Below are 13,705 nucleotides of genomic sequence, written 5' to 3' on the forward strand. Positions count from 1 at the left end.
TAGCGGAACAAGCAGTTCCCCTCTAAATGATCCAGATCATGTTTTAGTTTTAGCTATACAGTAGGTGTAAGTCACAGTATGGGGCAAAATTTGCTTCTTGGCCAAAGTCTGCTCTCTGAATGCTTTTCTAGTTCTCATTGGTAGCTTCACAAAACCATATCAATAGAAATGTTTGTCTTATATGAAATATGGTTAGCTTTGTTCTCCTAAGTCATAATTTAAAAGTTTAGGTCGAAAAAACAAACAGAACAATGAAAAGACAGAAAAGATCCCCACTAAATCTAGACTTACTGTGATCCCAGTGTTTTTTAGTTTTTCTTTTTTTTTTTACAAACAGGACAGTTAATAGTTAATAAATATTATGTGCAATATTTCAAATTTAGTTGACATGGTTATCTCTAAACATTACTATCGCAAAGGTGATATGTTTGCTATCGCAAAGGCGATAGCAAACAGTTCCTTTGTAGTCCCTCAGATACATCTGCAATAAAAAAATAAATAAATAAACGAAAGGGACCAGAAGAGCCGATAAATAAGCGATAAATAAACAGGAACACAGCATCACCTTTGGTAAGAACATGTCTAGTGAAGAAGGAACTGATCGTCGTCAAATGAACATTTCGATCTGTTGGAGAAGCTTTCTGCCACTTGGCTCATATACCTCACTGCTCTGGTGGTGGCATTTTGTGTGCAGGGATGGGCAAAGCACCTGAGTAACAGCTTTTTATGTGGACGTGCAAATAAGAGCAGTAAGCTGGAACAATTAGTTGTTTTGTATGGTAGTTTCTCAGGATGCAAAGTAAATTATGATAAAAGGACAGTTTTACCACTTGCAAAATTAAATCACTCTGGGTGTCAAGGTATCACTACATTTAAATGGACTTTGACAAGTGTAAAATATCTGAAAATGATATTAATCTAAAAATCTCTATAAACTGAATTATGACCCACTTCTTAAAACGATTGCAGAGGATCTACAGAAATCATCTACCTCAGGGGTGCTCAAGTCCATTCCTCAAGAGCTACTATCCTGCAACTTTTTGATGCAACCATTTTTAACACACCTGAATCAAATGAGTGGCTCGTTACCATGCCTCTGTTGGGCTAAATGAGGTTAGATTCAGGTGTGCTAGAGAAGAGATGCATCTAAAAGTTACAGGATGGTAGCTCTTGAGGACTGGACTTGGGCACCCCTGGTCTACCTATTACTTTATTTGGAACAATGAACTGCATTAAAATGAACATTTTGCCGAGGTTGCAGTATTTCTTCCAATCCCTTCCCATACCTTGTCTACAAACTTTCTTTAAATGTCTTAAAGGAATAGTACACCCAAAACATGATTAGCCTTCATTTTCTACTCACCCCCATGCTGAACAACACTCTGGAGTACTTTTTTGATATCTCAAATGCATCTGGAGATCTGGGAGACTTCTTGCTGTCTGCTGACATTCAAATAATGGAGGTCTATGGCGCCCGAGACAGAAAGGTCCACAAAAGTCCACAAAAACTTGTCAATATTCCTCCATACTGCTCGTCCAATGTAATCCAAGTGTCCTGAGTGGGTAGCATCCAGAATTTACTCGAAACGAAGTCATTTAGAACGTTTTAGAGCCTAAACAGTAGTGTATAGGATTTCCTAATAGCGCCCCCATGCGCGCTCACGATTCTACGGAAGCCGGCAGACCAAACCAGCGCATTCAGCTCGGCAAAGAACTCATGCTCTTCCTCAACACTGAAGTCCTCAGACATTTTTCTTTCGTTGTTTCTTTCTTTGCACAGGTAAACAGCACATTTCTTCTTCTACGCTTGCATTATCGGCAGACCAGACGCTGAATGCGCACTTCCTTCCGGTTTGGTCTGCCGGCTTCCGTAGAATCGTGAGCGCGCATGGGGGCGCTATTAGGAAATCCTATACACTACTGTTTATGCTCTAAAAACATTCTAAATGACTTCGTTTCGAGTAAATTCTGGATGCTACCCACTCAGGACACTTGGATTACATTGGACGAGCAGTATGGAGGAATATTGACACGTTTTTGTGGACTTTTATGGACCTTTCTGTCTCGGGCGCCATGGACCTCCATTATTTGAATGTCAGCAGACAGCAAGAAGCCTCCCAGATCTCCAGATGCATTTGAGATATCAAAAAAGTACTCCAGAGTGTTGTTCAGCATGGAGGTGAGTAGAAAATGAAGGCTAATCATGTTTTGGGTGTACTATTCCTTTAACACAGCTGTAGGACACTTTGTATGGAATGGTAAAGTAGCCAGGAGGTCTATAGAAATATTATCATGGGATTAAAAATCAGGAGGGCTTCAATTACTCAATTAAAAGAAAAACATCTTTGCAGCTTAAATGCAATTTATTTTGTCCATCTCTATGTTTGAAGGTGACACTGTTCCATCTTGGATAAACATTGCATTTCATTCTTTGAGAGATGCTGACTTTTGTGATTGTGTTTAAGTATGACTTAAAAATACCACGTAAAGCAACAGATAATCCAGTTCTATCCCATCTTATAAAAACTATGGTATGACATACAAAATTATATTGGAAAAAATTTTGACTGTTGCCAAAGTCACAGCTGAGACACAACCAGCTCATTCCATTGACTGTAAACAACAAGATTCTGGAAGCCTAGTATCAAAATGGAATTCACATCTTGAAGGTCTGCTTTGAAAAAGGAACTTTGTTGTCTTTTGAACAATTGAAATGTAAATACAGTTGGCATCTCTACTTAGGTGTGAGTGTGTGTCTGTACATGTTGTATGTCTTGTGTGTCTCTGTGTTGTCCTGTGACAGACTGGTGACCTATCCAGAGTATTCCCCACCTCTTTCCCATAGATTGATGGAGACAGGCACCGTCCCCACTGCAACTCTGACAGAATAAGCGGGAGAAGATGGAAGGATGTTACATATCATTTTTAAAAGGTTTTAAAAATAATTAATTTTCTTTGTCTGAGACACTAACCTTATCAGACTTTGTAATGGACAGGAAGTTATTGAAAATGTATTGTGTAATTTATTTTTCATATAAATCATTGGAAGTGAATTTTGTAAATGTTGCAGATTGTTTATGGATGTTTGTCTGTTTTAATTAGCATTGTTTAATGGTATTTGTACTTTTTAATGTTAAAGGTTTTTTTTGTTTTTTTTGGACCTCACTGGCTGCCCTGGAAAATGAGGGCGGGCCCTAAAAATGCTGGTGGGATGTTTGCACTAATAATTGACTTGAACTATCAAGCTATTTGTCATCAAGCAAGCAATAAACACTTAGTGTTCACCAGTTAAAGCAACAAGGTATGTTTTGTTTTGTTATTTGTATAGTAAATTTATGTTTTGTATTCTAATATTTGTATATGTTGTATATGTTTTAGTTTTCACGGTGACTAAAGTAACTGGTGACTGTGATGAGGATCTTCATCAAAGAAAATAAAAGGCTTAATTCACCTGTCGAGACTGGTTGAATAATTCAAGTGCTGGGGAGCTGCAACAGTGAAAACTCGAGGCTTCTGTTTGGATTGCACATCGGCTGAAGTTTGATGCTGCGTCGGAGTCAACGCCGCAATGAGGAGCTGTCTCTGGTGGATTCAAGTTTGAATCAGAAACTGAATTTGAAAAGATGACAACTGAGAAATTTACTGTTCAAACAAAGCGGAAATAACCTGGAAATGATGTCACTCTGTTGATATTCATTAAATGAGTTTAAGGCCTATGTTTGGTCAAATTGTATGCTGAATGACTTATAAGGTATGTCATTAAAAACAAAAGACAAATAGAATGTTTTTTTAACTAAATGTTTAGTTTGAATGTGGGTTTAATTTCATTGTAAGGTTTTAAAGTTAAGATGTCACTTCCATGTGAAAAAGGACTTTCTGCTGAAGATGTGTGCACTGAAGAAAAGCTAAAAGGACAAGAGATGGTTCCAGGTGCTCGCACAAGAAAGTTAACTGAAAAGGGAGAGCAGTATAGAGAAGCACAGTCTGCAAAATGGATAAAGGCATTTATTAAATCTTCTGCCTCTTGGAAACAAATTGCCAGAGAAGCCAGGAAGAAATTAAAGGGTTTCTGCTCTCAGGAGAATCTGGATGAAATAAATCAGCAAGTCCAAAACAGTCTTGAGAAGTTGAAACAGAATTATGAGTTTCTTCAACATAATTCTTTATATACTCCAGATATGGTACAGAAACTATACTAACAAATTAGATTTATGATCTTGTGTGTAAACGCTTAGAAGCGGGTATTGTTGAAGATAAATTTAATCATGAAGTTGAAAAGGAAAGAGTGCGAGAAGTCTTAAATAGAGATGAATATCAGTCTGTTTTTGGAGAAAACTCTAATGAATGTTCTTCAGATTAAGTTCAACATGCGAAAGTCAGTAAGCTTGAATGTGAATGGAAATGTAAGGAGTCCCAGATTATGGCAGATATGAAGCTGAAGTGCTACAGCAGCTTGATGAGGAGAAGAGTAAGTTAAAGGTAATGCAAACAGATATGGAAGTAAAAATGGCTGCAGATCGGCTTGATGTTTAAGGCAGAACTTGAAGCTGGTGTTGAAGGGGAAAATCTGGATGTTAAGCCTGATGTAAATTCAGTGCAAACTTTAAAACGCCTAAGAAAGTCAGCTGCAAAGGCTGCATCATTTCTGCCACCTCATGTTTGCTCTGAGATTCCTGCAGTAAACTTGGTTGAAGCCCTAACAAGCTCATTGAGTTGAAGTTGCCTTCCTGTACCTGAAATATTCCCATGAAACCCTTTGAAATTTGTGGACTTTAAGATATAATTTAGACCTTTAAATAATTCAAAATCTTGGGGGGAAAAATCTTGCATCTGAAAAGTTATCTTTCTGGAGAAGCCCGAAAGGCTGCAGAAGGTTTCTTTAACAGAAGCTCTGAAGGTGCTTGGTAAGTTCTACAGGAAAGATATGGAAACTCATTTGTAATTTAGAAAACATTTAGGGATAAACTTATGACATGGTCAAAGATTACACCAAATGATCCATTGTCTCCCAGAGATTTTGCTGATTTTTTGAAAAGATGTGAAGAGCCTCAAGTAAAGGGACTGTCGATCTTAAATGATTGTGAAGAAAATCATAAGATGTTGAAGAAATACCTGACTGGGTTGTACGTAAATGGAGTAGAGTTGTTGTTCAGGTACTTGATGCGTGTGGAGAATATCCATCTTTTGAATGTTTTTCTAGATTTATACAAAAGGAAGCACATATAGTATGCAATCCTATTGCTTCTCCAGTTTTGTTAAAGTCTAGAACTTTAGCAAAGGCTTTTAATACCAGCAAAGGCTTTTAATACCAGCATTGAGTTTAGGAAACAAACTGTTCATGTTCGGAAATCTAAACTAACTTGCTTGGTCTGAACAGACATGTCACACGGTGATGCAAAATATCCAAAATTTGCAGTTAAATCAATGGAAGACAAAATATCTTTTATATAGCAAAACCATCTTTGCTTTGGATGCTTAAGATAAAAGGCCATTTATTGAATTATTGCAAAACACGGCATATTTGTGGTGAGTGTAGACTGCTTCATCCTACTTGTTTACACAAGGAGAGAGCGAGATCTCAGGATGTTGCTCAGCATTTTTCCATATCTCCAAAGGAAACACCTCAGGTTTCTCATTGTTTTATCTCATGCACTCACCCGAAACATTTCTGTTACATCAAGTATTGTTCCAGTTTTTTTTTCTTTTTTTGTCCTCTGTGAAGGATCCTGGCAAGGAAACTGTGTTGTCAAAAGTACACACATTTGTTACTTAAGTAGAAGTATAGATGCTGCAGTTTAAAAACAGTTAGAGTATCAACTTGACCTCTTTACTCATGTAAAAGTGAAAAAGTGTGTGTTCCAAAAATTACTTAAAGTATAAAAGTATAAAGTACCCTTTAAAAAAAAAAAACAGCCAGATGCCACTATATGAATTGAAAGCTCAATTTTTCGATTATTTAGAAAAATTCTTTGAGATAGGGCCAAGGATGAGGGAGGTCTTGTTGGTCTCCATCTCCTGATACGCTCTCGCCTGTGTCCGACCTTTCAGACATTTTTAACATCTTTTTCTGAATCAGACATTGTAGCATGGCATAGATGATTCACATTTGCAGTTTGAAGAACACCTGCTTGCTTCTGATGATATCCTTTGGCGTCAGCACAAATTTGATGAATAGCTAACCAATGAGTGCTTGCGTTATATGACTCATCAATTAAACTAGTTTTCACTAGGTGTGGATGGCGCCAATGATCTGCATTGGATGGCGCACATGACGTGACATAAATATTTCTAAACATTTAACCGAAGCCAAGAGTAAAGAGTAACGTTTGTTTTAAAAATGTAAGGAATATAAAATACAGATACTTGTGTGAAAACGTAATGAGTAGAAGTCAGAAGTAGGAAGAAAAATGCGTAACGGAGGAAAGTATAGATACCTAAAAAGTGTACTGAAGTACAGTAGTTTAGTTTATTTAAGATCTCCATTAGCTGTAGCAAGCTACAGTTATTCTTCCTGGGGTCCAACAAAAAATATGAAATAAAAAAAATTACAAATGAAATAAAATTATATGGACATTAAAACAACATCTCCCATAATCTATACATATACATAAATACATACACACATACATACTCATACATATATACATATACATACATACCCATATACATACAAAGAAACAATCCAAACTAATCAAAACAAACTACAAAACACAGCAAGTGAAGAAGACTGTGTACTCCTTCACAGTCATACAACCATTTGATCTAACCTGTTCATTTTACTTTCGTCATTGCCATTACCTTCTCTACATACACATACACTTTTCTAAAGCACAGTGATTCACACTTTTAAACAATAACATCCAAGTGTATGTATATACCTTTACACATACACACAAACATATTCATCTCTAGTCCTCTATACATAATTCTAACACAGATTGTACAGGCTTTACAAATTTTTTGGTCTAAGAATTAAGTCAATATGTTGTAATTTGTTGCTGTATTTAAGTTACTATCCCTCCTGTTGAAACATGGCAAGGCCCATGTCTCAAAATACATAGCTGCTGTTTTGAATAAAGTTTTGGGAGAGCTGGTTTGTTACAAACTCTATAGAGTCCTTCTGGATTCACTCTTACCCATTTTTACCCAGATTTGTTTTTTTTGCATTTGGCGCAGTTTGCTGTTGATTTAACAATACTTCTAGAACAATGATTTGGTCTGTTTCTTGCCCAAAATAAATATTAGATGAACCAAATTGTCATGCTGCTGCCTGTTTTGCAGTTTCATCTGCAAATCTGTTCCCTTTTGACACTGCATCAGTGCTGTTTGTGTGAGCTGTACATTTTAGTAAAGCTATTTTGTTTGGCAATTGAATTGCTTTCACTAGTTTTGTGGGTAAGCCTGCATGTACCACAATTTTGCTTTTTGCGGTTACTATGCCCCTGCGTTCCCATTGTTTTGCAAAGAAAAAGATGGTAGAAAATGCATACTGACTATCAGTATAAGTTGTCACACCACATTATTTGTCAATTCACAGCCCCCTATTAATGCAATTAATTCAGCTGCCTGTGCTGAATGATATGACTGAATTTGCTTCGCTTCACTTACATTGACATGACGGCTTAAGCTGTTTTCGTTTTGCCTATATCATCTTTAAAACAGGAACCATCGACAATGCCACTTCTCCTGATGGCAACGGAACATCTGTTAGGTCTGGTCGCGGTAGCTGTTGCTGGTCTGTCTCTGTCTTACAATCATGTGGTTCTCCCTCATCAGCAGTTGGGATTAATGTACCTGGGTTTAACACTGTACATTTTTGTTTTTTCAGATGAGGTTGTGACAAAAGTATAGCTGTATATGACAACTGCTGTGCAGTTGAAAGGAGATACATTTTTTCTTGCATTAATTATACATCAACTACATGAGGAACTAAGTAAGTAGTTGTAACAAACAGAATGACGTCAGCTGAATTTTCGATTGCCATGGCAGCTGCACATACAGCTTGAACACCTGGGAATAGGGCTGCTCCCACGTGGTCTAACCTTTTAGAGTAGTATGCTACAGGTTTGAGCTTATCACCATGAGGCTGTAACAACAGAGGTCATAAAACCAGCTTTATAGACAACTGTTTGGATAAACGTTTTTTGATAATTTGGTAGAGCTCACACAGTTGCTGAGATAAGTTCTGCTTTTAGCTCTGTGAACTGCTGTTCTGCTTCTGACAATGTGCTTCTAGAATTTTGCATGAGTTCGCTTTTCTCTTTTATTTGGAGTAGAGACGGTAGTGCAGAAAACACAGGAGGATTTTGTTGCAACGCCATAACATGTTCTATATATAAAGCCTTCATACCCCCCTGTGTGGGGATAACTAGATTCCTAATCATCTAGTTATGCCTCAGATGAAGAACTGCCCCTGCGGCCTCTTCTCCTGCCCTGGGGATAAGGTGGTTGTATCTAATTGGGACACTCCCTAAACTAATGTTCGGGTGAGCCCCAATGCAAGCATCCCACATCTGTGGGGTTGGGAATTGATAAGATTTTCAAGATTTCGATTCCCTTATCGATTCTGTGAAACTATTAACTTGCACAGTGACATTTGTCTACCTCCACCTGGGATATTCTATTTCTGCCTGCCTCAGCGAAAACAGAAGGCAGTGAACGGGAGCCGCCAGCCTCTGAGCCAGCCAAGGTATCCATCTTGTCACAGTCATCTAAATCTAATGGAGAAGGCATCCATTTAATGAAGAAGCATTACTGTAAAATTTCGGGAAATAAACTCATCTCACCTTTTGTCACCTTTCTCTCGCTCCCTGAACTGCGGAGTAACGTTGTAGCATGTTTAATAACCCCAAAGAGAGGTAGGAAATTGGTCTATTTCCAGAAATGGCATATTATTTACTAGGAACCACATTAAACAAAGCCAGTGATATAAAACTAGCTACTTACCACCGGAGTTGCCTTCCATGCTGGTCGTAACTTTAGCTTCTGTCCGGCAGCATCAAAAACGTGGCATTTATTAAAATGTATGCCTTGTTGTGTGTGCACAGATGTTTCTGCATATTGGATGTATTTCCTCCCGCGGATATAATTGCCACTTTGCAATGATTGCAAAGAGCCTTGTTGCCATCTTTCTTTTTCACATGATAAAGCATGACAGTTCCTTGTGCAGTTTTATTGCAGGTGATGACCAGTCAGCTGCAATCACACATGGTGGATAGCATTTGACTTTTCCTATTCTGGGAGAACCATTTGTTCTCCCTGATTAAAGTTAAAACAAAAGAAAAAACAACAGAAGATTCCTAACCGGCCAAACGCCTGTAACTTAAGATAAAATGACAACATTTACATATTTCTAGCACTTAACAATGCGTGAAGTAGTGTTTCTTCTAACACTGACATCACAGCTGGGTTTTGTCATGGATTGCTCTCACAGGACTCGCAGATCGCTAGAGGTGCCCAGCAACTGTAAAATTCTCTCAATTTTTTATTACTTGGAGCATTTGTAGCGCGATTTAGACTAGCCACATTGAGAAAAGAAAGTATAATCTACCATCACAGATGATAAAACTGCTGTAGAAGCAGTCCTTTCTATTTTACCTTTAATGCGCAGTTAGAATGTTTTGTACTTTGGAAAGTACCGTATAAATTAGTTTTGAAAGAACAATTTTGATTAAAAATATCGACCGTCTCCAACCTCTTCAGATGTTTTTAATATGGAGGAAGTATTCTCTGCTCATTGATATATGGATTTCAGGACAAGAGGGACAAGTCAAAATTGCATGCTCTACAGTGCTAGACTCATTACTTAAATGAGACCCCCCCATGTTTTGAATGTACAATGACTGTAAATGCATGGATGTGTGTGTTAGACCAAGAATCAAGTGTTTAAGTCTTAAGTGTCTTAGGATTTGATACCTTTTAGACATACTTTTAGAGCAAAGCTTACAACTCCACATTCATATCCTGAGTGACCAGATAAGATAAAAAAGTAAAATTATGTTACCAGCAAAAAGCAAATCATATGAAAAATATTTTGAACCTTTGACATACACTTTTAGAGCTCAGCTCAAAACTCCACAGCTCAAAACTTCACAGCTAGCATCCTTGTAGAGAGAGAGAAAAAAAGAAACAAAATGAATGCATCCTATCTGTTGTTTTACAAACGGTGCTTTTTTTTTTCTCCCCCTCACACTCTCTTCAACACTCACTGTGTGAAGAAATATGTGAAAACTAAATGATTTGCAGTTCACATCAGTTTCCTCTCTGTGTACAATTTTGATACCATTTCTGGTTCGCTAGAAAACTTGTAAAACATCATGGGTGAAACTAAACAAGCAGCAGATAATTTTCTAACTAATACCTCGGGTAACACTGCGAAAAAGCAAAAGAATGCTTGTCAGTGGTCAGATTAGATTTTAAACATAGTTGAGGCTATATTCAAGTTTACAGTAACGTTGAATCTGATAATGTTTTCAATTCTAGCAAAACACGTTTAGAAACAACACATGCATGTACTGTACACATTGTTTTTTTTTAACGAAAAATATACCCCATAAGTTAACACAAACTGCTAGTTCAATTTCTAATGACTCAGAACAGAGGGACCCAGTATTCAGGCAAGACAGACAGTGGGATAAATTTAATAACTAGCACATATTAAAGCAACAACAGATCAGATTTGCAGCGGATAGGACGTCTGAGGCAGGTAACTCTAAAGAGAGGAAACACAGGTTAGTGACCATGAAAACTTGATGGAGAATGATCTGAATACGTGGGTCACTAACTTCGTTTAGAGTAAAGTTCATGCTCAGAGAACGAGGTGATACCAACAGGTCAGCTGACAAGACGCAGTGGTGGCTCCTCGGAGAGTTCCAGACACCGAAGCCTTGAAGGACACAGAACTGACAGGAGATAATTTCCAAACAGATGAAGCACGGCAGGATAATCCAGAGGGTCGAAGTCAAGAGGCAGGTCCAGGTACAATCCACAATAGAATACAGCAGAATCCAACAAAAGGTCAGGCAAACAGATAAGAACAGGGGCAGTCAGGCTCAAAGGTCTGAATACAGAAACGGGTCAGGATCAGGCAATCTGAACACTGCGCATGCTGAAGATTTGCGTCATTTTCTGCACATGCTCAGAAATGGTGTGGAAGAAATTTAATTAAGAGCATTCAATAAATTCTCGATCTTGCTATCATTAAGCATTAAAATGGTTTGAAATGAATTACATAAAATGAAACATTGTTAATAACACCCATAATATTAACAAATATGAATTAAATAAATAAAAAAAAAACATATTTTTTAGTTCTTAGAGTCTGGGTGGAGAGCCATGCCTTCTGACCTACTTGTTATTGGGGGGCTGGTAGGGACATGAGAATGAACTTCTGACATCCTGTGGTGGTGGTTCTTCTTGCTTTTCTGCTGATATATTGGCATCTCAGGGCTACAAAACAGGCTCAAGGAACATTTCTTGTAAAGTGAACACTGGTAGCTAAAATCCAACAACAATATAGAAAGGAGAGAGACTAGTGGCACTATGAAGCAGTACGCTATGAGTACGAGTAAGTTTTGTGCCCACCTGAGTTTGGTTTTGACCTCCTGGTTTGGTCTGTCCATCCTTTTGACGATGGAAACCAGATGACAGACTGACAGAGATCCCCAGCAGAGAACAGAACTCCTTCCAGTATTTAGCAACGAATTGGGGAACTCTATCAATAACAATGTCTGCGAGAATGCCATATAATCAAAAAACCTATTTGAAAAGAATATTGTCAATCTCTTTGGCAGTTGGAAACTTCTGTAGAGAACCAGGTGAACTATCTTGGAAAATCTGGTGACTATTGTGAGAATGATGGAGTCACTCTGAGAGACAGGCAAGCCAGTGATGAAGTCCATGAAAATGTGGGACTAGGGCTGAGGGCACAGGAAGGAGTCATAGTAAGCCAGAGAGAGGTCATCAAGAGGTCTTGTTTAGACTGGGTACAGGCTTCAACAAACCCATTGATGTCAGAGATTAGGCCGGGCCACTAAAACTGTGTTTTAACAACTTGAGTGATTTTGGTGAACCCAGGATGACAGAACAGGTTTGAGTTGTGACAGAGGTTGAGTACTGTATTGACCAGATGATCAGGAACAAAGAGTATGGAGTATGTTGATCACGAAGATCCTCTCTGACCTCCCTCTCCTCTCTGATCTCCCTCTATAGTTCAAGCATGGTGATGGAAAAGCAAACAGAATGGAAGGATAAACTCCTATTTATCCGATGTCTCTTACATCCTGTACAGTGCATCAGGCTTCACATTTTTTTGTCCCGGGTCTGTAAGACAATGAAGAATTGTATCTTCTGAAACACAGAGCCCACCTGGCCTTTTTGGGGTTTAATCTTTGTAATGTTTTGTAAAATACTCTAAATTCTTGTGATCAGTCCTTACGTAGAATTGTTCATTAGCCGCCTCCAAGCAATGGTTCCACTCTGCAGCTTAACTGCCAGGAGCTCCCACCCAAGTCATAATTGCATTTCATTTGAGTGAAAAAAGGCTTTCTCAGCCTGGTTGTTCCAGCTGAACCTGTTACTGAATGTACCATGATGCAGACAACAATTGAAAAGTTTAAATACTTTAGTGACAAGTAAATATATGAATGGTTCTTGAAGTTCAGCACAGCACTGAGGAGGAAAGATTAAAGAAAGTAGGAAATTATACCTTTGATGGAGATGAGGGAAAATATGTTTACTTTCTGTGATATTACTGGATAGGTAACCGTGGCATGATACATAGAAAGCAATGCTATACAATGAGTCACGGCATTTGGGAAAGCACAAGGCAGGTACACCCTATATAAGTAAGTAAGATTTACACAAACCTCCCTACAGCCCTAAGGGTACAACAGTTAAGCTGTACTTACAGGAAACACAATTCCAGAGAATTGGTGGCTGTTGAAAGGTTAAAACATTGTACCTATTATTCTAATGAATAGACAATTCTAATAATTTGATGAATGCAATTATCAACTAAACATGGATTATTTACATTTCATTTTTATATGAATAGAGAGAAAACAGCATCTGGAGTAAAGGTTTTCATAATTGATTAGAGATCCACCATAGACATTTTAAAGGACCTTGAGTGAAGTCAGATATATATATATATATATATATATATATATATATATATATATATATATATATATATATATATATATATATATATATATATATATATATTAGTACTGTCAAAATTATCGCGTTATTAACGCGTTAACGCGAGGCCATTTTAACGGCGATAATTTTTTTAACGTGAGATTAACGCTATGTGGTTTTATGGTACAATTTTCCAAGTACATCCCGCTGCAGCCTGCGAGAAGGCGGGGCTATTTTCCCCCAGTGTATGCATTTCTCAAAGGCTTCGAGAGCGGAGCTCCTCAAGGGAAAAAGACGCTCATACACTGGGTGACGCTAGTGCCTTTTCTTTAAGCCCCACCACCAACAAACAAGTTGAGTGTCTGGTAACTAGTAGCAACCTGAAATACGCTGAGAAAACAGATTACTGAGATGAAATGGAATCTGCTACGGCACTCTTGCCGTCTGTGTACGCCACAGGTCAGTATCGCGTGTGTGTGTGTGTGGGTGGGTGGGTGCTTGTGTGTGTGTTCTCATTTTTGTTAAGAGTCTGAAAAGTAACTTTCTAGAGCATAGACTACCT

Source organism: Cyprinodon tularosa, unplaced genomic scaffold (assembly GCF_016077235.1).
Source record: "Cyprinodon tularosa strain WSP-4 unplaced genomic scaffold, ASM1607723v1 ctg105, whole genome shotgun sequence".
Taxonomy (NCBI): domain Eukaryota; kingdom Metazoa; phylum Chordata; class Actinopteri; order Cyprinodontiformes; family Cyprinodontidae; genus Cyprinodon; species Cyprinodon tularosa.